Source organism: Myotis daubentonii, chromosome 12, assembly GCF_963259705.1.
Source record: "Myotis daubentonii chromosome 12, mMyoDau2.1, whole genome shotgun sequence".
Lineage (NCBI taxonomy): Eukaryota > Metazoa > Chordata > Mammalia > Chiroptera > Vespertilionidae > Myotis > Myotis daubentonii.
The window spans coordinates 38,620,206-38,645,350 of record NC_081851.1 but is presented as its reverse complement, the minus strand read 5'-3'; the positions used below and the strand labels follow the sequence as shown (position 1 = coordinate 38,645,350).

At 40.9% G+C, this 25,145-nt stretch overlaps 1 protein-coding gene across 17 annotated transcripts in view; it reads right to left on the bottom strand.

The window, feature by feature from the left end:
* The window catches only part of AAK1 (AP2 associated kinase 1), a 148,487-nt gene that overhangs the window by 81,206 nt on the left and 42,136 nt on the right, over positions 1 to 25,145 (bottom strand). The window lies entirely within an intron of this gene.

Sequence of the window (25,145 nt, the reverse complement as noted above, 5' to 3'; positions counted from 1 at the left end):
CTTGTCATCACTCCCCATACACTGTATGAAGTGTTATGTGTAATTGTTAAAAGAGGTAATAGATAGATAAGGTGCTGCACAACTGTCAAAGTTGAAGGTTTGGGATAGTGGAACCAATACTGGACACTTAGCCATCTGCCTGCTCGTGTACCTTCATAATTTACCTTGAACTATCCTGCGCATTGAGCCTATGTAACAACAACAACAAGTCACTGCACAGAGATAATCACTAATTGGACGAAGGAGAACGCAGAGAGAAGTCATCAGTGCAGGAACTTGAGTTGAAGTTATGGCATTGGTTTGGGGCTAACAGCCACATGCAAAATTAGCAGAGCAATCATCATGATTATAGAGATCTCAGGCCTGAGACAGGACTTGGGTCTTGACTGCCACTCTAGTTCCTCTGAAGCCCAGCTGCACTTCAGCACCTGTCTGTTGATGTTCACAGAATTTCCTGTTGCATCTTTACAATAATTATTCCTTTTTAAGTCAGCTTGCATAAGTTTCTGTTCCTTACAACCAAAGAGAGCTTTAATCATAAAGCACTGTTGCATGTTAAAATACACACATAATTCCGTGTTAAAAAAATTTTAATGGTTTCAAATGTTCCAATGTATTTTGATAATGGTTTACTGGAAACTGCATGTTTGTATATTTCCTGTCACTATGTTCTTCTTCAGTATTCAGATAAACATAAAATTTACCATATAATCTTTTCTTTATTTATTGTCTAAAGTTTTACATATGTCTCCTTTTCCCCCGCTTGACCCCCCACCCCCAGTAATCTTTATTTTTTCTAAATATTTTTTTATTTTTCAATTACAGTGACATGTAATTTTATATTAGTTTCAGGTATAAACCCTTTGTTTAGACATTTATATAACTTATGAAATAATCACCCAAATTAATCTTTAATTTCCACTGTCATCTCTTTAATCTTTGTACTTCAATAACATTTTTCATTTTCTCCTAATACTTTAAATTACACTTACACTGTTCAATTGTCAATTGTAATTCTAGAATTTTGAGTATTTACAAAAAGAGATTTTTAACCCTCATATGCACTTATAAAGAGAGACCTTATCACACACTCACCCCCAAAAATGTCAATGCTAAGATGCAAATTTTTTACAATTTAATTTTTCAATATCTGAAATTTTCTTATTATAAATATGTACATTTAATAAAGTACTATTTTTCTCCCCCACCCTTCAAAAAAATCTATTAAAATTCATGATGTGTCTTAAAATCAAGAACTGAGAAAAACAATAGTATAAAGCATAAAATTTCAGTGTATATTCTTACCTATTTTGTGAATAGTCTAAGCTGTGTTTCATTTTATAGACATTTTGAATTTTGAAAAAAAAATCACAGAACTACAGATTTTATACCAATAGTGCCTGTAAAGAACATTAAGTTCAAGCATTTTGCTTTATGGGTAGAGAAACCTATTGAGGCTTAGGAGTCCCATGGCTAGTTATGGGCAGAACCTGGAACAGTGTCAACCTCCTGATTGTCCAAAATATGTTCTTTCCAGTTCATGTACCTTAGAGAAAACTGTGCAATCCCCCGTTAGTGCTGCAGAACAAAAATCGGGAATGGCTATTTCCTGCAGTTCTGTGATGCATGGCACCACTAAAGAACAAGGCCGTCCTTGCAGAAGCAAGTTAATGATGCAGCAATTTGATGTAACTGCCACCAGGTGGGGGCAGTGTAGTTTTCTTCACCAGGTAGCAAGATGACCTTTCCAGCCAAGACTGAAGAAATGAGTCAGATGCCTACCACACAATCTAGGCAAGCACAACTGGTCGCGAAGAGCCAGCCCAAATTCTCAAAGCCCATGAACTTCATAAATCTAAAGGCAGAGCAATAAACCATTATGCCTAATAGAGACAGAACTATTTTATTAAGCATCTATGCCCATACAAGGGCCTATTTGCAGGTGAGAAGCATATAAATCACGGTTCCTTGACTGTGAGATCAAAATCAAAGCCTGAAAGGACTGCCAATAGAAAAATCTTGGCCAATATGAACTGAGGAGTTGACCAAATAGAGATGTAAATTCCTAGAACAGAGGTCCTCAAACTACAGCCCGCAGGCCACATGCAAATGCAAATATTATATTTGTTCCCGTTTTGTTTTTTTACTTCAAAATAAGATATGTGAGGTGGGCATAGGAATTTGTTCATAGTTTTTTTTTAAACTATAGTCCGGCCCTCCAACGGTCTGAGGGACAGTGAACTGGCCCCCTGTTTAAAAAGTTTGAGGACCCCTGTCCTAGAAGGTAGAGGGGATATAGCATTACTCAAGATACATCTCTAGTACACATTGACCAGGGTTCAGGCCACTGAAGAAGAAGGCAGCTATATGATTGTTAATAGAGATGCTCGTTTCAGATTGAGTTGCATCACAAGAGCTTGATTAAATGGAAAAATTTTAAGCTGAGGTGGGGATGGTTTGAACAGAGGTAAGAACTGTTAACATTCAATAGAGCCTGGGTCACTCTCTCTGCCTACCAGCTTTTCTAAAATACTGAAATAATCGCCATGATTTTACTGGAAAAAACTTTTTGGATAAGCCATGAATTTATTGAATCACAAAAGGAGAAAGGATTTGATCCATTTTGTGAGGTAAGCAAATAAAACAAGCAAGATAACTGTGGCACATACACACTTTTGCCTATGAGATATATGGGATTTTTTTTTTTTTTACTTCCACAAAGAAACATGTTTCCTCCCACTTTCCCTAAAATATATAGCACTCTTGGTCTAACTTTCTCCTAATTTTTGATAATGTAGATAAGTACTTTATACTCACTATGATAGATATTTTGTCTGTTTGGTTCCTCTCTGTATAATCATGTCCTAAACATAAAGAGGGCACTCTAAAATGAATTAACTTTCCTCTTAATGTTACTATAGAGAATAGAAAAGGCTATAGAGTGTGGTGGAGACTGTGGGAAACTAAAGTATATGGCCCACAAAAAAACAACAGCTACTACACAACTTGAGGCACTTGTTGCCATGTAGGAATATGGACCCAGTTTTGTCATATCTGCTCACTTCTAAAGATAAACTGAAAAACAAACAAACAAAAAAAGATAAACTGGAAACACAAAACTTTATGTGCAATCTCCAGTTTTAAACACTGGCAACTAGTCATATTTTAAATAAATGATGGACAGGCCGACACTACAGAGGCTAAAGAAAACACATTTGGAAGGCTTTAAAAAGTCTCTGAGCCTACAGTCGTCTACCTCTGATCTAGTCCAACCCTGTCATTTTACTGATGGAAAGAGGGGAAGTGACACAACCAATGTTACACAGAGTTAAAAGATGACTTGAAAATACAATCCAATATATATATATATTATATATATATATATATTAGCTCATATATTGGTTATCACAGTTCTTGCCTTTCTTCCCTTAAGAGGAGTTTATGGAATTTTCCCCCTAACCCCCACCCAGCATTTGTATATGACTTTATACTTTCTTAAAGGCATTTCAAAATAAATGATTTCATTTATAATCCACAATAACTAAATGGGGTAGGTGAGCTACCTATTGTCCCCATTTTCCCAATAGGAAAGAGATGTAGAGAGATTAAGCTCCTTTCACAAGAACACAAAGAGCTAGTTAGTTAGTGGTAGAGCTCAGAATAGATGCCTCATCTTTTAAAATCAACTTCATGTGTGATACAATGCACTCTTAAGTGTACAGTTTGACACATTTCCACAACATTCTTGCAAACATCACTGCAAAGAATTCCTCATGCTTACTTGTAGGCGTCCACTCCCTTCTTCTCACACCATCCTATACTAGTATAATAAAAGCCTAATATACTAAGTGTCTGGTCAACCAGTTGGCTGTTCAATCAAAGTGTAATATGCTAATGACATGCTAAGGCCATTCAACTGCTCACTATGATGTGCACTGACCACCAGGGGGCAGATGCTCCAACTGGTAGGTTAGCTTGCTGCAGGGGTTCGGCCGATTGGGACTGGGTAAGACGGGCCAGACACGCCCTGGAGCCCTCCTGTGGTCCCTCCCCAGCTGGCCAACCTGCCGTGTTTCTCCCCAGCCCCGATCATGCACCGGTGGGGTCCCTAGGCCTGGCCTGTGCCCTCTCGCAATTGAGACCCCTTAGGGGATATCAGAGAGCCGGTTTCAACCCGATCCTGCAGGCCAGGCTGAGGGACCCACTGGTGCATGAATTCGTGCACTGGGCCTCTAGTCCAGTGATGGTGAACCTTTTGAGCTCAGCGTGTCAGCATTTTGAAAAACCCTAACTTAACTCTGGTGCCGTGTCACATATAGAAATTTTTTGATATTTGCAACCATAGTAAAACAAAGATTTATATTTTTGATATTTATTTTATATATTTAAATGCCATTTAACAAAGAAAAATCAACCAAAAAAATGAGTTCGCGTGTCGCCTGACACGCGTGTCATAAGTTCATGTGTCACCTCTGACACGCATGCCATCACTGCTCTAGTCTCATGTAACTTCTGACCTGCTTTCTGTTCTACAGATTCATTTTGCTTGCTCTAGAATAAATGGAACCATACAGTATGCACTCCTGTGTCTGGTGTCTTTCAGCATAAATACTTCTTAAATTCATCTTCATTGTTACATGTGTCAGTATTTTAGTTTTTTAAACTACAGATTAGTATTCCATTGTATAGATTTTCCACAATTAGTTTATCCATTCACCTGTTGAAGTACATTTGAATTATTTCTAGCTTTTGGCGATTACTATAAATAAAATGTTCTCCACAGTGGTAGTACCATTTCACACTCCCAACTGCCACATGTGAGAGTTTGGGTTGTTCCATATCCTCACCAACTCTTGATACTGTCGGCCTTTTTATTTTAGCCATTCTTGTGATATTTCTTTGTGGTTTTAAGTTGCATTTTGTCATAGATCCTTCATCATTTAAATTCCTAGGATTAGCTGCTCCCATCATTTTTGTGATAAAGGGCTTTAATAAGCATCAGGTCATGGGAGTCACCAATGAAATTACTGAGATCATCTGGACTTCTCCCTCTCAAGCAAAGATGACAGAAGTGCCTCCTTCTCTCCTGACAGAAGAATACAAGTGAGAATTTGTAATACATAGAGGGGGGGATTATAATCTCTAAAATCTCTTCCAACTCTGACATCAAGAGATCACGGTCATCAGCATCATTACCATGACTGAACCTTTTAAAACAAAACCTCCTCAGGAGCCTGCTCATGATACTCAATACCATATCAGCAATGGGGCTTTTGAAGAACTAAGTGTAGTACCTCTCCTGGCTTGGTCTCAAACACTGATGCATGCTAGATGATACCAGACCCCAGGGGCAGTTCCAAAGGAATCAAGACATCAGTGACTTCCACTTACTAGCAGCAAGGAAAAGTGAGGGATGGGGGAAGTGAGGTGAACAGGAAGGAAAGAAAAACAGCAAACTGATTATCTGAGTAGCAATGTGCACAGAGATGAGAAACAGCTGGGAAGACAAAGAGAATGATTAGACCATGAGACAAAGAAGCCCATCATGGTGCTGAGGCAGGGTTTCTGGATTTGCTGCCAAAGAAGTTTTGGTGGATATTTTAAAATTGGGCCTAGATTCTAGGCATTAAAATCTGCTGCCTGCTTATTTACAGCAGGTTAAAGAAAACTTCCTTTGCTAACATCAGCCCCATCTACACCTTTAGGAACGGCTTCCACTTATCTGAGATAAAAGGAAAAACCAACCAAAGAAGGCAGACGATACTAAAATGAGAGAATTCAGCCAGACTCATAATCTGGCCCCCATCTTCCACTTTGTTTCTCTTTTAGAATAAGGTTTAACCCAGTGAATGATGTTTACTTAATGCAGTTTCTCTTTGAATCACAAGAGGAGAAATGAACATAAAATAAAATAGCATCCTGAGGTTTTTCTAAACAATCAGATGGAGAACCCGTTACAGTACAATTTACCTGGAAGATATAAAAGAAGGGGCAACACTGGACAAATTATGGATCTCTTTGGCCTCTAATTCCTCAACTGCAGAAATTAAGACTAAATTATTGCTTTTAAAACTCGGTTCCTCAGAGCCCTAGGATTACAGGAGGTATGTACTTCACTGCCCCCATGATGAAAAAATGACTCCACTTAAGGATAGGGCTCTGCACACAGCTTCCTTTTATCTATTTAATATTAATTCTGAAAAAGATGCTAGGACAAAAAGGGGGAGAGAACGCCTCTTTAAAGAAGAAAAAAGTACACAAAGAATAGTCTGTAGCGCTATATAAAAGTATTTTAAAGAAAAAAGGACGACACCACTGCAAGTCATGCAAACAGCCCTTATCACACACCTCCTGCAGATATACATGTGTGGAGGCAGCTTCTGGGAAGGGTGGGCTGTGGCACTACATCCTTTTTACATTGAGACTATGTAGCATTCCTTTAGAGTCCACAGGTACAGGCAAGCCACAAGCTCTCCGAGGCCCTGTCCTCTCACAATAAAAGGCCATTGAGATCTATCTCAGCTTTTGGAGGATTACATTATAAGCAAAGCACTGAGCACATAGGAGACGTGTGATGAATCTAGGTATTCCCTCCTTACCTCCGCTCCTACCCCCAAAAAAATCCTTTGTATTTGTATGATACTTATCATAAAGTTCTCAATCTGGAATATCTTCTTGAGATCAAGGGCAAAAACCCAAATGCCTATAGCCAGACAGATCATCTAAAGGAGGGACACAGTCCAGGTATAACACAATATATGCAGGGAGTCTGGTGACATGGACTCACTGACCAGGGAGCACTGGAGACTGTGCAAACCAGATACGCACACCTTAGCTCAGAGGGGCCGTTTGTCAACATCAGTCAACTTTGGCCAGGGTGGAATTTGGGCCGAGGGTTCCTCTGTTTTTTGATTTTCAGGAGAAGCTGAATTTTTAGGTAAAACCTCCTGATTTTTAAATCCAGGCAACAAACTTTCAAAAAAATCTGTTGCTTATTTCTACACTAGGACTGTACTAGACTAGCCCTGCTCCAATCTTTATGGGAACCTTGTGAAGTAAGCAGGGCATGTATTACAACCTCCACTGTATTGGGAAACTGAGGCACAGCGAAAGCCTCAGTGGCCTCCTGCGTATTGCCACGTAGTGACAGGACCAGGGCTCAAATCCAGACGTACCAATCCCTGACTCTCATCTTGGTCCACTCTCTCCTACTGCCGTCCCCTCCCATAGCAGCGCACCATGCAGGAACGTCTCCACTACCAGGGAAGGGAAGAGCTAAGACACAGTGAACGGCAAGGGAGGCTGACCAAAGCTTCACCTCTCCAGCTGACCAGGTGGAACAGAGTCCTCTGCACAGTGAGGACTTGAGCGCACTGTCCGCAGTGTCTGTGAACTCCCATAGGCAGTGACAGCCAAGAGGCTGACAGACACCCACCTACGATATATTCATATTGAAGACAGTGCCAAAAGTTTCAGAAGAAACAAAAATTTTCAAAACTTCAGAACAGATGGCAAGGAGCAAAGCAAAGATTTCACAGGAGAAAAGGTCAATCTGAAGCATTCATCGCAGTGGGAACTTGGGGTTTGTTTTTTAACAGTCATCTCTCCACACTTGCCTCAAATTAAAAATCATCATGTGCCAGCTCCTTCTGGGGAGCATGTAAAGCAGTCCTTGAACACCCAGAAGGGGGATGACTTGAGGTATTCAACTGCCTCTCTTCCCATCAGGAGCTGTGGGCACAAGCCGGAGACTGGCAAACTCTGGCAGTGGAACAGAAGCACCAATGAAATCCAATGAAGGCCACAGCCCAGACTGAACATGGGCAATTGGCTCTTCCTTTCCAGGATGGTAATAACTGGGGAGCATTTCCAGTTCAAGGTGTTGAGCAAGAGTATTTAAAAAAAAAAAGACATTTCCAGGGAGGTCACCTGCCTGCCTGGAACAAAAGGTTAGAGTTTCAAGAAATCGAGTTGGCTCACACACACCAAAGCTTGTGAATTACTGCCCATAGAACCACTGCAAATTGGGCCTGGCCTGTCAACAGCTAAGACCCACCAAAGGAGGGCCTTTCCCAGAGCTCCCTGGCCCACATTCCCTGTACCGTTACCATGGGGGTAACTTTCTGGCAAATAAAGAGAGAAATGATCACAGGCATCAGTAGGGCCATAATCTGTGTTCACTTAAATTCACTGAGTAGCTTCCCCACGTCAGACTAAGCCATTTTCTATTCTCTGTAGCGAGGGTGATCTTTTAAAAACAGAAACTGAGTATCATCCCCCTATTTGAAACTCCTTAGTGGCTTCTCCCCCCTCTCAGAATAAAGCTCCAAATGCTGACGATGGGAAGCAAGGCCTTATGTGATAGGGTGTGATCTCTCTCTCCAGCGTCATTCAAACACAACAGCTTTTCACAGCTCACTCTGTTCCAGCCACAATCATCATCTTTCTTAATCAATGTTGCTTATATCCCACTCTTCCTAAGGATTTTTGTGCACGCTTCTCCCTTTGCCCTCTTCACCTCATTCTTGGACTGACCATCTCCTCTCCTATTCCCTTGTTATACACAGCACCCTATATGTTTCCTTCAGGGCACCTCAGGAGTATATTCAATATTTAGGTGGGTAATCCCTAGTTTGGTGCCTTATTTCCCTAAACCCTGTAAACTGCACAAGGACAAGGACAATGACTAACTCACTGTGGCCTCTGTCATCCAGCACAGTGCCTACTAAGAAAGGCACTCAAGTGTTTGTTACACAGTGTATGTGCCTAGTACTATAAAAAATACCCCCCAAAAAACAAAATAACAAAAAAACTCTATACAGCTCTGGCCAGTGTGGCTCAGTTGGTTGAGCATCGTCCCATGCACCGAAAGGTTGCTGGTTTGATTCCTGTTCAGTGCACATACCCAGGTTACAGGTTTGATCCCTAGTCAGGGTGTGTCTGGGAGGCAGCTGATCAATCTCTCTCTCCCCCCCCCCTCTTTCTTTCTCTCTCCTCCCCCCATCTTTCTCCTTCTCTCTCCCCCCCTTCCTTTCCTCCCTCCCTTCCTCTCTCTCTCTCAAATCAATAAAAAAATTTTTTTTTTAAAACCAAAACAAAACACTACAGTCTCAGCCTTTCAGAAGGTTAGAATCCAGTTTGGGACAGAAGTGACACATTTTGTGAGAAGGGCCCTCCATGATAAGGTAGTCTACCCTTCAGAGAAAAACCCAGCACACTGAGAGCTGTGTGAGACTGGAGCCCACTGGACGACATCCTGGGACAATATGTGCAAGGTACAGCTTTATGGAGAGCTTTACAGAAATCTCTGTGCTGTCACAGAGTGCCACTTGTTCTATGTGCAATCCCTTCTTTTAAAAATAACACTTGAGCTGGATATAAAAACACTCTTCAGTTGAGAAGGAAAAGAAATCAAACACCACAATGCTCAATCCTGCATCAATCTCTCACCTGAAGGAGTGGAGAGTCTCTTGGACATAGACTATCTCAGCCCCCTAAGCCCCGGTGCCAGCAATCTTCTAATAAGTGGTGTGCACACAAATAGAACAGCTGAGGTCAGCCAGAGGGTGTGGCATCCATGCCCAGACGTCAGCCCCCCACCGCAGACACCCAAGCTCTGGCTCTAATCATTTCCACCAAGACTTGATGTGTGTTACTGGTCCACGTTCTCCCAAGGAGAACTGGGGTTTTAACAAAGCCAAAGCTTGGCTGGCATTCTCCTGACTCTCAACTTTTAATTCCAGAGCACTCCACTTTAATGTCATGCTTCAAAGCTTACTTCGTTTTCTACACTTACTGCTTTTGCAATAAGATCAGGTCAACTAGCTGTGTTCCAGAAAGAGCATCCTGTTCCAAAAAGAACATTTACTAGTGTGGTGATATGAGCTTAGCAGCCCCGTTAAAAGCTATGACTTCTGCCCTAATCAGATATGCACTGGCATCAGAGGTATATAAGTTTCCAACAGTTTAGGTTTTGTTAGAACTGGTCTCTGAACACAACTGCTTTCCTAATCTGCCACAGCCCTCCTAGTTGTCAGATAAGTTGAGTTCTCATCCTGAAATGCAGGAAGAGAACTCATGCTTCAAAGCTTACTTCAGTTTCTGACTTACTGCTTTTGCAATAAGATCAAAACATTTTCTCAGCACCCAATTGTTAATTCCAGAGCATTCCAATTTTACTTCATGCTAAAGTCTTTCCTCTGAGGTTCAGGATATCTGATTGTACTGCCTATCACCATCATTGACCAACCCCTAGGTGAGTGATGGCGAACCTATGACACACGTGTCAGAGGTGACACGCAAACTCATTTTTTTGGTTGATTTTTCTTTGTTAAATGGCATTTAAATATATAAAATAAATATCAAAAATATAAGTCTTTGTTTTACTATTATTGCAAATATCAAAAAATTTCTATATGTGACACAGCCCTAGAGTTAAGTTAGGGTTTTTCAAAATGCTGACACGCCGAGCTCAAAAGGTTCGCCATCACTGCCCTAGGTCATGCTCCCTCACCCAGTACTTGTGCACCAGTTCAAAATCTCTCCCCAATCCCAAATTCTGCCATCACCCAAGGTGATTTCACTGGGTCTTAATAATTCTATCCCCTAAAGCTCTCTAGAATCCATCCCTTCTACACCATCCCTGATGCTCCTTCAAACTCTCCTCTTTTCTTACCAGAAGAACTAAAATAGAGTCCTAACTTTCCATGTCTTAGATCCTTTCTCTTCTAAAATTCGTATCTAATAACTACTCTTAAAAACATTCATTGGTTCCCCAAAGCCAGAAAAAAATCAAATTCCTTAACACAGCAATGCATAAGAACATTTATTTTTCCCCACTTTGTTATGAAAAATTTCAAACACACAGTAACATTGAAAAGAGCATACTGCAAACATCCATATACCCACCACCTAAGTTTACAATTGTTAACATGTTTACAATTTATCAGACTTGTTTTATCACATATTTATCATCCATGTAAACATCAACTCCTCTTATTTTTTATGCATTTCCAAGTAAGCTATAGACCTGTGGACTTCACCCTAATTCTTCAGCATGCACTATCTTTAACAGTGTTCAGAGTTCATGGTTCTTTTGGGGAGAAGGGTAGAAATAAATTATATTTATAGTGAAATTTACAAATCTTAAGTATATTGCTGGAAGAGGTTTTTTAACTGAATTTATTGGGGTGCTATTTGTTAATAAAATTGTATAGGTTTCAGGTGTACAAGTCTATAATACATCAACTGTATTATGTGTTCACTCACTATGGATAAGGTTTTTGGTGTGTTTTTTTTTTTAATCCTCACAGGAGGATACTTTTTCCATTGATTTCCAGAAAGCGTGGATGGAAGGTAGGAGGGAGGGAGGGAGGGAGGGAGGGAGGGAGGGAGGGAGGGAGGGAGAGGGAGGAAGAAACATTGATGTGAGAGAGAGACACGATTGGTTTCCTATTGCACACGCTCCTACCGGGGCTGGGGAACCTGCTACCTTGACTGGGAATCGAACCTGCAACCCTTCAGTCTGAGGGCTCTAACCACTGAACGAACCAGCCAGGGCACCATGGATAAGTTTTGATAAATACTTACCTTCAAGTAACCCAGACCTCTATCAAAACATAAAGCCTTTCCATCACACAGAAAGTTCCCTTATGGTCTTTTTCAGATAATCCCACCCTCATATTCGAGGCAAGCACTGTTTTAAGTTTTTTCATCTATTACTAGTTTTGCCAGCTTTAGAACTTCATATAAATGGAATCATACAATATATACTTTGAAATGTAAGGATCTTTTATTCATCATAATTGTTTACATTGTTGAGTACATAGAGTAGTTTGTTACTAATATTTCATTATTTAAATAAATCTGTTTATCCTTTCAGCATTTGGGTTATTTCAAACTTGGAGTTATTATGAAAAAAAGTTCTATGTGCATTCTTGTACAAATCTTTTTGTATCATATGTTTTCATTTCTCTTGGGTAAATGCCTAATACACCAGGTTATAAGTGCTGGGCCACTGGGTAGGTGTATATTTAATTTTATAAGAAATTTCCAGACCTTTCTCCAAAGTGGTTCATTTTATACTCCCACCAACAATGTATGACAATTCTAGACCTTTAGAATCTGAATACTGCCCGGTCCTGGCCCAAACCCATCTCCTAATGCTCTCTCTTCCTCTCCCACCAAGCTTTCAGAACTTGAACCTTTTTGCTACTTTACATTCAGGAGATTTATGCACACTATTCCCTCTGACTACAATTTCTTGTCCCAGTCTTCTGCTTGATAAAAGGAGTTTAAAATTGTTAAAATAATGCCTCTTCTGTGAAGTGTACTCTTTCTCTGACAATCACCCCCAGGCTTTCATATTATGGTACAAATTTAGCCAGTTCCTCTATTATTACACTTATCATAATGCATTATGACTTATCTGTGATATGCTAATCTCTCCACCTAATAGGCTAAGTCAAAGGGTGCCGGGAGCCGGTCCATCCTTGCTGTTTCAAGGGACCTGGCATATATGGCATACGGTTCTTAATATGTTTGCTCACCTTCTTGGCGCTGTGTTTTAACCAAGGTCACCTCTCCGAGAAAGGTTGAATCCCCAGGTAGGGATTTTCCCCTGAAGTTAGGGAGGGAATAAAACCCCTTAACTAAGTGCCAGGCGGGTAATTAATCACTTTAACTATGAACAATCATGCTTAAGCTGCATAATCTTTACTCCCTGGAATGGAGATAAGAAACGCCCTAACCTTTGTAATAGAGATTGATAGGATTGAATCAACTGGTATAAATACAGATGTAACAAGACAGCAAGAGACAGAACTTAGAACACAGAACTCAGGAGACAGAACTTAGAAGAGAGCCAAGAACACAGAACGTTCTCTAGAGACAGAAGAACTTCGCTGGAGAGAACATGGCAAAAGATCCTGGACTGAACCTGACTACAGAAATTGGCAATAGAACCTGGCCACAGAACCTGGCTGGAGATCCAAAGCAGAATCTCTCTGGAGATCCAGACCAGAACTTGGCTGGAGATCCGGGCTAGAGATCCCGGCTAGGCTGCTGATCAACTGCACGCTTTCTCCGTGTCATTCCTTCTTCACCGACTCCGTCCACGCCTTTGGGGACCCCTGGACCTGCTGGGGCTGGACCCCGGCAAAAGGGGGAGCTACTCTTTTCTGCCCTGGTAGACATGACAATTGTTGTTATCATAATACTTTATAAAAGTATTTTATATAAAATATATCATATATAGGGTATCCCAAAAGTATATACACACACTTTGAATAATTATAAAGGCAGTGTTTATTAAAACACATTTCATTTTCAAAATTGAGCTATCAGTTATTACAGTGTATATACATTTTTTGGGACATCCTGTATACTTTTATGATACTTTCATATTATCATTAAATGCCAGTTTAAAGACTTTAAATACTGTGAAACCTTAAGGACAACATCCTACTTTGTTTTTTAGGTGGAGCACTTGAAAAATGAGTCCCCAAAGAAAATTAAAATGACAAGAAGAGCTTCTTATTTCTCTTGGAATCCTCAGGGCTAACACAGTACTTGGTACATGGTAGATGATTAATAGCTAATAATGTTGTTTCCCTGCTTATAATTCTCTAGCTCTCAACCACCTAGAACAGTGGTTCTCAACCTTCCTAATGCTGCGACCCTTTAATACAGTTCCTCATGTTGTGGTGACCCCAATTTCATTGCTACAAATTGAACATAATTAAAGCATAATGATTAATCACAAAAACAATATGTAATTATGTATGTATTTTCCGATGGTCTTAGGCGACCCCGGTGAAAGGGTCGTTCGACCCCCAAAGGGGTCGCGACCCACAGGTTGAGAACCGCTGACCTAGAATATAAAATCCCAACCTAATTTGGCATGCAAGGCGCATCGTAACCTGGAGCCCATATTGAACTGAGTGCCAGGACAGTACCCTCCAATGTGTTTTGCTTACATTCCTATCTAGAATGCCTACTATCTCTTTAATTAGTAAACTTGTAACTGTTAAGTCCAAGTGCAGCTCAAACCAGGACTGCAATGTGAACTTTCACCTACAGAATGCCCATCTCCACACTACTTTCTTACTCTGATTATACCTCACTTGTCTGAATACCAGTCTTTCTCACTAGGAGTATATTATCTCAGAGGACAAAGATTTTATTTTATTTTTTTTTTAAATATATTTTATTGATTTTTTACAGAGAGGAAGGGAGAGAGATAGAGAGTTAGAAACATCGATGAGAGAGAAACATCGATCAGCTGCCTCCTGTACATCCCCCACTGGGGAAGTGCCCGCAACCCAGGTACATGCCCTTGACCGGAATCGAACCCAGGACCCTTCAGTCTGTAAGCCAACGCTCTATCCACTGAGCCAAACCGGTTTCGGCAAAGATTTTATTTTATTTTTATTTATTGTAGGAAACATATTGGTCTAATTTACCATATCCTTCACCCCACGCTGAAATAATGATTAGATAATGTTATCAAGTGGCCCCTTTCTCCTCGCCACTGCTAGCTGGACCAGGAATGGGCAATTGGAACACATTCTCCATTGAGAATCCAAGTGACAACCTCAGGAACTATAATCAGATGGTGTTGCACAGCCCAGTAGGCTAAGCTGGTGGCTACTGTCAGTCACGTGCATGCTCACAAATAAGCAGAGAAGAGTGTTCTCCAAAAAGGCAAGAGAATGGGGTAGACACTGGAAGAAGCTGTAATCCAAGACTATGAGGCTCCAAGGAGAGACAGACGGAAGAGCCACCTGATAACTTTCCAATTCTCACAAAATCCAGCTTCACTTCCTGCTGTTGGGTTCTGGAAAATTCCCCTGTATTCACCCAACAAATTCCTTTTTACTTACTCTAATCTGAATTAAATTTCTGTTCTTTGCACCAAATAACCCTAAGACACTCTGTACCAATATGTTTATAGAATACAGATGCTTTGATTCTAATAATTCTAAGCATTATAGGCTCTTTTAACAGAAAGCACCTAGAACACGGTGTTAAAACAGAGTATTAAAAATTGCACTTGAAGAATGAGAATTTTTAAGTTAAGAAACTAGGTTTACATTAAAATAGAACCTGCATTACTATATAAAGATCTACATAAGAGAGTGGTCAAAAATCTACTTGGGAAAAAAAAAGTAGAGTCACAAGGAACTTGAACAGGGGACAAAGTCTGCATTGCAGTGTTTCTTGAGCCCATAGATCAGGATTAGGGAATGGGGAAGACAAAATCCCCAGCACTCATTTCCTCAGGAATGTCGTGAAGATGGTTTTACCTGGGATTATCAGAACGTAATCATAAAGAAGAGGTTTTAGTCCTCAAATGGGAGGGAACAGTTCGAGTGAAAAATGAACTCAGCCATGGACAAACCTGGAGAGGCCTGTCAAGAAGGCAAGTCTCCAAAAGGACCAGGAGCATAACAGCAACAACCAATCCACTGAAGTACACGTGGGGAAAACTTCCTATGCCTTTGGTGTAAAACCAAGGTCAAGACTATGGTGAGCAGAGTGAGGCCCTTGCCATAGGCACAAAAAGACAAAGTCAGTATTACTGATTTTTCCTTTTGACTCAGGCTGCAGTATGGCTGGGCACAGAGCTGTTAAAGTGATCCTGACATTATTTTAAATTCTGATATTTTGTTCATCATGGTTTCTTGCACTCATTTTTATTTTTACATAGTGCATGCAATATTATTTATATTGATCACTAAGTTTTTGGGTGCCCCCTTAAATTCTGCACTTGAAGTGAGTATCTCACTCTAGTCCCAAACCCATGAGAAACTGCTGTCTGCACAGTAGAGAAATCTACCCAGGCATCACTGTTCATGTTGTCCTTCCACTCTGCTCCATGGAAGACCCGAGAGATTAAGACATTCCTCAGGGGTGGGAAACAGAAACTCAATGGGTACCTCAAAAAAGTGGGATTGGCCCGGCCAGCATGGCCCAGTGGTTGAGCATCAACCTATGAACCAGGAGGTTGCAGTTCGATTCCTAGTCAGGGCACATGCCAGGGTTGCAGGCTTGACTCCCAGTGTGGGGCATGCAGGAGGCAGCTGATCAATGATTCTCTCTCATCATTGATGTTTCTATCTCTCTCTCCCTCTCTCTTCCTCTCTGAAATTAACAATATATATATATAATTTTTTTTAAGTGGGGGTTGGGAAACAGGAAGAGAAGCAGAATTGTGGAGTCAGTTTCTGGCTCACATGGGAATTACAGTGATGTAGTAAAGCTCCAAGGATGGCCTACTCCCAAGCCCCCTTGAACACAGATGAGATCAGACTTGACTCAGGCGCCAAACAGGCATAAAGGAACCAAGCTTCACTGAAGCAGAGACACCAAATGAGTATAAGCGTAGACACCAAATGAGTATAAGCTCATCAACTAGCTTTATAATATATGAGTAACAACCAAAACAGAACAGACAATTATGGGTTAGGAAGAAAGGTGAGTCTTCCAATAACCAGAGTCTTGCGGGGGAGTGTGGGGTTGTCAATAAAGGGTTGAAGAAGGAGGCTCCAGAACAGCCAGAAATCTAGGGGGAAATATCTAAAGCTTAATCAGGAAAGTGCTCACTCACTCAGCAGCCAAGACAAGGCACCAAGAGAAACCAAGATGTCACAGGGTTCTAAGAGATTTATGCCAAACAAGGAAGGGAAGTAGATCTGAAAAACAGAACCCCGCCCTACCTGAAGTAAGAGAAGGACAATTCCACCTAAGTATCCAGTACTACTCAAATAAAGTTGAGGAGAGGGAAAGGAATGAGAACTGAGTATTCCCTAGGCTGTCTCGGCAAGCAGTCCGTGAGGCAGTCATAGGTCTGGTAGGAATGTCAGCTGGCATGTGCCTGGAAAGCAACATAGACAGATGTATAAAAAGCCCAAAAGAACCTTGATGTAAAATGTTCACTTCTGGGAATCTATCTTAAGGAAATAATCTGATATATTCACAAAATATGCAAAAAAAATGCTTGAGATAAAAAAACTGTAGGGAAAAATATAAATCACTTAACTGTCTAATAGGAAAAGATTTAAAAAAAAAAAAGTTTGTTCGTACAACAGAACATTATGTAGCCATTAGACATTTAACATTTTAATATGTTAAAATGCATACATATATTAAATGACAAGACACAAAGCTCTAAATTTATTAAGAACACAGCTATGTAATAATGCACATGTGTAGCAAACAGACTAGAAGAAAATACAAAATGCCGTGACTGAAACAATCAAAAAAGTTTTCTAAGACTGAGTTACCTGTGGATGATGGGATTATACAATGAGTTTTCTTCCTTACCCTTTTCTATATTTTCCAAGTTTTCTGTAATAACTATATATTATCTTTCCTAAATTATTAAAGCAACTCTTTTAGTTGTTTGTTTTTAAATAAAAATCTGCCCTCCAAATCTGGGGAGGGGTATTAAGAAAGCACGTCTCCAAAAAGGACCCAGAAGCACAACAGCATCGACCAACGCAGTCAATTCTGTGCAGAGAACATTTCCTCTGCCTTTGGTGTAAAACCAGGGCTGGAACTGGGGTGAGGATAATGAGGCATTTGCCAGGAACTCCAAATTTGAGGGAATACCAAAACAAAACAAAAAAAGCAGTAATAAAGATAAATAATATTTCATTTTAAAATGAAAATCAATGCAAAAAAAATCCATGATAACAAATTTTAAAGTTTTAAATAAAGTCAGGATCAATATTGATTTTTCCCTTTGCCTTAGGCTCCAATCCAGCTGGACACAGCACTGTCACTGATCCTATCTTTGCTCATTGTGGATTTTTTGCATTAATTTGTTTTTATGCTTACTGTAATCCTAATTTCCTGGAAATTTTTTTCACCCCTGCAATCATGGTCAGGGCAGTGAAGTGTACCAATGCCTGTTTGGTGTGATGGCAGAACCAAGCAGGAACAAAATAAAGAATGATAATGCCTTGAGAGGGAGTAATCTGGTCTAGAGAGCCCCCATGTACTCTCCCAGATTCCCTCAAACCACAGCTCTAGCCCAACCTCTCTCTCCAGTGACTTGCTGGGATTAAAATGGAAAAATTCTTTCCATTCAGAAAATACATACAATGACAACTCCACCAACCATAGAAAGGTGCATTAGTTCTTAACAGAATATTATTTTAAAATATATGTTAACAATTATGCTTGAGTTTAAGGGCAATATAAACACATGATGCAAAGATACAAATTCAAAGAGCAAGTTAAGGAAAGTGAATTATAATAATTAGCCCAATTAACCATGGTTATGGAAGTTTATCAAGGCCTGCATCCACCTGGGAATAGGCATAGGCACATATGCCTAGCATCACTACCCTGGACAGCAGTCTGAAAAATAGCTCTGGTAATAACACAAATATAACCTGAATATAAGGAGAAAGAAACATACACACATTATAATGCTTCATGGCATTAAGGCTACATGGCCAACTCTCAATCAGACCTTCACATCTTCCAGCTCCTTTATAGCATCTGTTCAGGACACATCCAAAAATAGCACTATTGAGATTCAGCTTTGCACCAAGCACTTTCACATGCATCATCTAATTGCATCCTCATGATAATCCTGTGAGGCAAGTATTATTATATCAGTCTACTCTGTAAGCAGCAGAACCCAAAGAGCCTGTGTGCCCACTGCCCCGGATCTGTGCCTGGCAGGCTCATTTCCTAAAGTTCACCCACAAAACATGCTTCCAAAGACTCCTTCAGTATATTCTGTGATCTTCTCGTCAAATTACCCCCATCCCCCCATTCAGAGACTCAAGTCCCACTTTACCAACAAGGAAAGTGAAACACACCAAAGCAAAGAATTCACTGAACTTTCCATTATCTGACCTCTGACACCATGCGCTTAAGAGTGGGCCACTGTGCTGTCCTGAGACACCAGGCCATCCTGTGGAATTTTTCCCCCACTGTGAGGGAGAAATGGTACCCTAACACTCCTATCGGGTTCCATTCTACTTAAAAACTCCATGACAAGGAGAGCTGAGTGACAATATAGGAGAGTGCCAGGTAACTACTGGTGCCTCGGCTTTCAGCGTATCTCCTACCTTCCAGCACAGTGGAGATCATTTCCCAGACCTGCCTACAGAACCAGACTGTGGGAGGGGTTTCAGCTACAAGGTTTGAGTTACAGCCCTTCCTTTCTGGCCGAAGCCCCTCTTCTCTTGTCCTTTGTATTTGCCCTAACAGCAGGAGGCAGGGTGCAATCTACACTGTTGCAGAGGAGGGGAGTCTTTCCTTATCCCAACCACATTCGATGACACAGGAGGGATAAGGACCCAGACCAAGTGGCAGCACATTTCAATGGGGACTAGCAGTTTAGGTTGAGGAGGCACTGGGGACTGTGGAGATGGTATTCTTATTCTTAAATTCAAATTCTTTTCACCATCCTGAAGTATCTCTTTCACCTTCATCTTCACTCAGGCACCCAGGGGAATTCAGACTCCTAGGGCAATGGGCAACGACGGTCTCAGTTGGGAGGGGAAGGCCTGTGTTGGGGAGGAAGGAGAACGAACTGCATGTCCCCCCCACTCCCAGGACTGTAAAAGGTGACACAGGGCCATACCTTTCAGCTTTCAAGCAGTAATTAATTATGGCAATTCAAGGGTTTTAAATGAAGCAAAAATTGGAGAGCATTAGACAAAATCAGACCACACACACACATATCCCAACAGGACTATGTTAGTAAGAGTATGTGATAGGGTGGTGGGAACTAATTTCAGTGAAATTTTGAACAGAAAGATGCCTTTAGGCTTCTTCTGAATGCTGAATATTAAGAGATGCAGACTGAGTCTGCTTCATTGCAATTAGTGATTCAATCCTAAGGAAACCTGAGAGTCCAATGCTGAGCATATCTACAACCTGGCTCAGACAAGAGTTCAAATGCAACAAGATCCTGTTCCCATGTGCACCACCTTCCCCACAACTCTCACTAATCTATACAGTACAGCTACCCACTTTTCTTCTTAAAATTCTTCTCAGAGTCAAAAGCATCATTTAAAATATCTGAAAGGGGTCTCAATTCCTCCCTTACCACCACCATCCCTAACCTACCAACAATTTTGCAGTCCTGAAAAGCCCAGAATCCATCCAGTGCCCTTAACTTTCACATCCCTCAACCTTCTAAGTTAACTATAATGGCCCGTTCCTTGCCTCTGTCTTCCTCCTGTCTCTGGAGCCCATCAGTCTCCCTTTAAGGATTTCATTCCAGAAATTCTCTCTCCTCTCTTGTATTTTCGTGTGTGTGTGTGTGTGTGTGTGTGTGTGTGTGTTATTGATTTCAGAGAAGAAGGGAGAGGGAGGGAGAGGGAGAGGAAATGGGAGAGGGAGGAGGAGAGAGAGAGAGGAACATAAATGATGAGAGAGGATCATTGATCAGCTGCCTCCTGCACATCCCGTCCCCCGACCAGGGATTGAGCTTGCAACCTGGGCATGTGCCCTGACCAGAATCGAAACGTGACCTTCTGATCAATGCTCAACCACTGAGCAGCGTCGGCCGGGCTCTTGTATTTTCAACCTCTCCTCTCTACTGCCTCTCTTCATCAGTATTAAAACATGCTCCAAGTCTCTCTGATCTTAAAAAGAAAAAAGGAGACAAAATTATCTTCATGCCTTTCTTTTAAAAAAAAATATTTATTTATTTCAGAGAGGAACGGGGGGGGGGGGGGGAGGAGGAGGAGGGGAGAGAGAGAGAGAGAGAGAAACATCAATGATGAGAATCATTGATTGGCTGCCTCGAGCACATCCCCTACTGGGGATCGAGCCTGCAACCCAGGCATGTGCCCTTGGCAGGAATCGAACCTGGGACCACCAGCTAGGGCCTTCATGCCTTTCTTGATCCAACTAGCTACCACCCCTTTCCTCTCACAAGCAGACATTTTTAATTGCCACTACTCTTCTCTCCCTCCCACAATCACCTAGTCATTCAGAAACTTCTTGTAATGTGGTGTCTGCCCTCTCCGAGGCCCTCTCTGTGGCTCAATCTAGTACACTACTTTTTAAGTGCTATCTCAAGGGACAGCCATGCAGCACTGCTCGCTGGTGACACTCCAGAATCAAGCACTTTTTCCACTGTGTGTCGTCCAAAGGAAAGGACATTACATGTTCAGTTTTTCTCCTATGTTTCTGTCCACTTCTTGATCTCCTTTAGAGTTCTTCTTCCTCTTCTGTTCCTTAAATACCAGTATTTTTTTCAAGATTCAGTCTTGAGTCATCTGTGTTTACTCCATAAATACTCTTTAGGCGAGTTCATCCATTAAGCAGTTAAGTATCTTTTAATTACATTCATAATATTGACAACTCTCCCCATAGATCCAGATCCATATTCGACTCTCTCAATTAACCTAATGAACATTTCCTTATAATTTTCATAGGCACTCTAAACTCAACATATTTAAAACTAAAATCAAGCTCCCTGTCTTCCCAACTTCCAAGCTTCCTTTCCTGTGTTCCCTATCATTACGAATGTGACCACCATCTACCCCCCTTCCTTTCTTCAACAATTCCCTCTCCCCAATACCCAACTAATCACCAGAGCTTATTGATTTCTCTCCGTCTTGTCAAATCTGCTTACTCTTGAGAGCTTGTTTGGAGGTTCTAGCAGGGGAGCGCAGCTACTCGTATACCCTTGACCGAAGACCGGTCCTCTCCTCGGGGGGGAAGGTCGTCCTCTTCGACCGAGCGCGCAGCTTCGGGAGGGACGCACATGGATCGGTGAGGGAGGAGGGGGACACCCGCCTAGCCAGCCAGATCAGCCGAATCAACCCTGGCGATCAATGGGGTGACAGATGTCGCAGCCAGATCGCCCTCACATCCAAATCTGCTTACTCTTAACATACTCATTGCCATTGCCTTATTTCAGATCCTCATTTTTCTCCTGGAATTACAATTTCTTAATGCACTCTCAGAATAGAAAGCTGTGGGGTGTCTGCCCAACTCGATGATTCACCTTTCTCTGAAAATTCCCTTTTCCCCACCAGTCATGTCTGACTAAATAATACCTTTACCCCACCCTTGCCAGAGTTAATGGGACCAGTAAGGATATCTGACCTAAGCTTGGGCCAATCAGATTCTCTCTCTCTCTCTGGAAAGTGGAATTTGGTATAAGTCTGTGCAGGCAACCTAAACTGTAACAAGTGAATGTGAGGGCTTTATAGTAACCATATTGAATACATGAATGAATGAGCAGAAAAAGTCCATCTGCAGAGAAAAAGAGAAGACCAAAACAGGTGCAGGAAAATACACACAAAAAAGCCAGCGATATGAAAGATACAGAAATAGAGACTCCTGAGGCCTTCTTTTCCTAATCTCAGACCCTTGCCAAGGGTTACCCACAGGCCCCATGAGACAACCCCTCTCCCCACATGAACATACCTTATCTTTTTAACGTTTTCCTTTCTTTACTTCAGCTAATTTAAGTAGATAACCACTATGAGACTATACAAAGTCTTGATCAATACATTTGGATCAACTCATTTCTCACTGGGTCTCTAGCTTCCTCATCTCTAAAACTAAAGGGCTGAATTACATGAACTCTATGAGAACATACTACAGTTTTCAGGCAGAGTCTGTGTTATTTCTACATTCAGTCTATATGCAAAAAAGGACAGTCACCACCTGCCCAAGAACAGCCAAATGTATACCTTAGGATCATGCTTTTTAATAATCAAGTTTCTAAAAGATGCTGAGATTTAAAACAAATTAATAAAAAGAATCTATTTTTAACTCAAAGAAAGTGTTTTATTCACATCAATTTTCAACCCATTTACCATAAATGTATACTTTTAAATTACTTCCTTTTTAAAGCCCTGAATTAAAACATTTTTCTATAATTTAGTATATCTCATTTGGCACCCTGCAGGTGGGCCAGTCTATTATCTGAACATATTTAGAGAATGCGTTTCACTATTCATTCTTTATTTATTGCAAGAAAAAACTGATTCACTTTACAATGCCACATTGATTGTAGTACACTAATTTTTTTTAAAAAAGGTTTTGTCTTCTCAACAGGTTCTAGGTAAATTAATAAGCCACTGATTAAGTATCCAATATACAAAGTACATATTACATCACTGATAAAGTACTTGCTAAGTAGCTAAATGCTGATAAAGAGTCTAATTCAGTAGACCTAGGTGGGGCCCTGAGATCTATTTTTCAAAAAACCTCCCAGACAATATGATCATCTGCCAGTTTGGGGAGCCACTGCCCCACAATAAAGGCGCATTTCAGATCTTTTTAAAATAAAAAGTAAAAGCTGCAGTATACTGAGAACACCTACAATAGAATCAGAGTATCTGTTTATATTAAAATCCTGTGTGTATATGACTAAATTAAATAAACCCTACCTGTGGTTTAGAGGTGAGAGAGGTGATAGGGAAGTTTGACATGCTGCTGTCTTTGTCTAAGGAAAGGATCTAATGATTTTGCAAATTCCTATTCTCCTAAAAAGATCTGCCACTGGGGAAAACAAAATATACCATAATCCACATTTTAAATGGCTATTCAAGATCCAACTAAGAAACCTCTTCAAAAAAAAAAAAAAGAAACCTCTTCGCCAGATACCTGCTCAAGCTCAAGTGTGAATGCTTGGAAAGTTGGGAAAAAGAAAAAGGCTATCCCAAGGTTATTAAAGAAACAGGGTCCAACAAGAAATGGTGGTCAGAGCGAAGAGAAGAGGCAGGCTCAGTGAGTAAATAAACCTTCGCTCCAAAGTCTTTGCAAACTCATGGAATAAAATGCTGATGTCTAGCACCTTAAGACTATTTATTCCCTGTTGCTGTGAGGACTGTGCTGGAAGTTAAGACACCAAGGAGAGGTCGACATAATGCACAAAGGCAATGCCCATGTACTGTGCACTGCCACAGAACTCCTGGCAACATTTTATTTTATTTATGTTGTATTGGTCTCAGACAATAAGGGGGAGAGAGAGAGAGAGAGAGAGAGAGAGAGAGAGAGAGAGAGAGAGAGAGAGAGAGAGAGAGAGAATATGAATATCCTGGCAACATTTTAAATAAATCTCTATGTGAGACATCAAGAGGTAACAGAAAGAACAATGAGCCAAGATTCAGGAGACCTAGTTCTGTTCCAAGTTCCACATATGACAAACTATGACCTTGAGTAAGTCACTACACTTCTCTAGGTCTCCATTTCCTTATTTGTAAAATAAAAGTGTGGCACTGAATTAAAGGGACAGAGAAATGTCTGACCTTTGGAGTTGGGTACTTGCCACATTGTGGTGATTCTTTAGGGATATGAAACATACCAAACAACCTCCTAAATTCTATACAGGAACTTAAATGATCGGTTCTTTAACAGACAACACTACTTTCATCCTGGGAGATGAAGGGGGTGGCAGTAGAAGGAAATAAATTAAAAGAAGCTCTCTGATAGGTGGGAATAGAGGAAGGAATTGATAAAACATTACTTCCTTTGGGATGCTCACTGTTTATTACAGCAATCACTCGCTGATTTTCCTGATCCAGGCATACTTCAGAGATATGCAGGTTTGGTTCCAGACCACCACGGCAATAAAGCGGGCCAATCTTTTTGTTGGTGGAGGATCTTGCCTTCAATAATAAAGTAAGTTGTAATCTTTCTGCTGGTGGAGGGTTCTGCCTTCAATTTGTAAAAAAAACTTAATATCTATGAAACACAATAAAGCGAAGTGCAATAAAGCAAGGCAAGCCTGTCTAGGCACATTTTCAAAACCTCAAAGCAAGGAGATTTCCTGTTACAGGTTCTCCTAAACAGTGTTTAGAAAGTTTGATTATTTCCCTTGAAAACCAGTCCCAGTATGTCTGGTGTACAAGCAGTGTGTCAGTATCCTCCTGGGTCTGATCTCTTGGCTCACAGTCCCAAGACTCCTTTCAAGCTAAGCACAATACCCACAGCAGGGCCAAGGACACACTCCCTTACCTGCCACTTTCCTGGTAGCCATATGATTTTTTTCATGATTCTTGGCTCTCTGTCTCTTCAGAGGCAACTAATCAGGTGCCCTGAGTATAGTGGTTTGTATTTCAATTCTACATTAACTTAGACCCATTTTCTCGGGATCCTGATTTAATGTTTTTATCCACAGTACAAACCACAGTAAAACAACAAAGTGG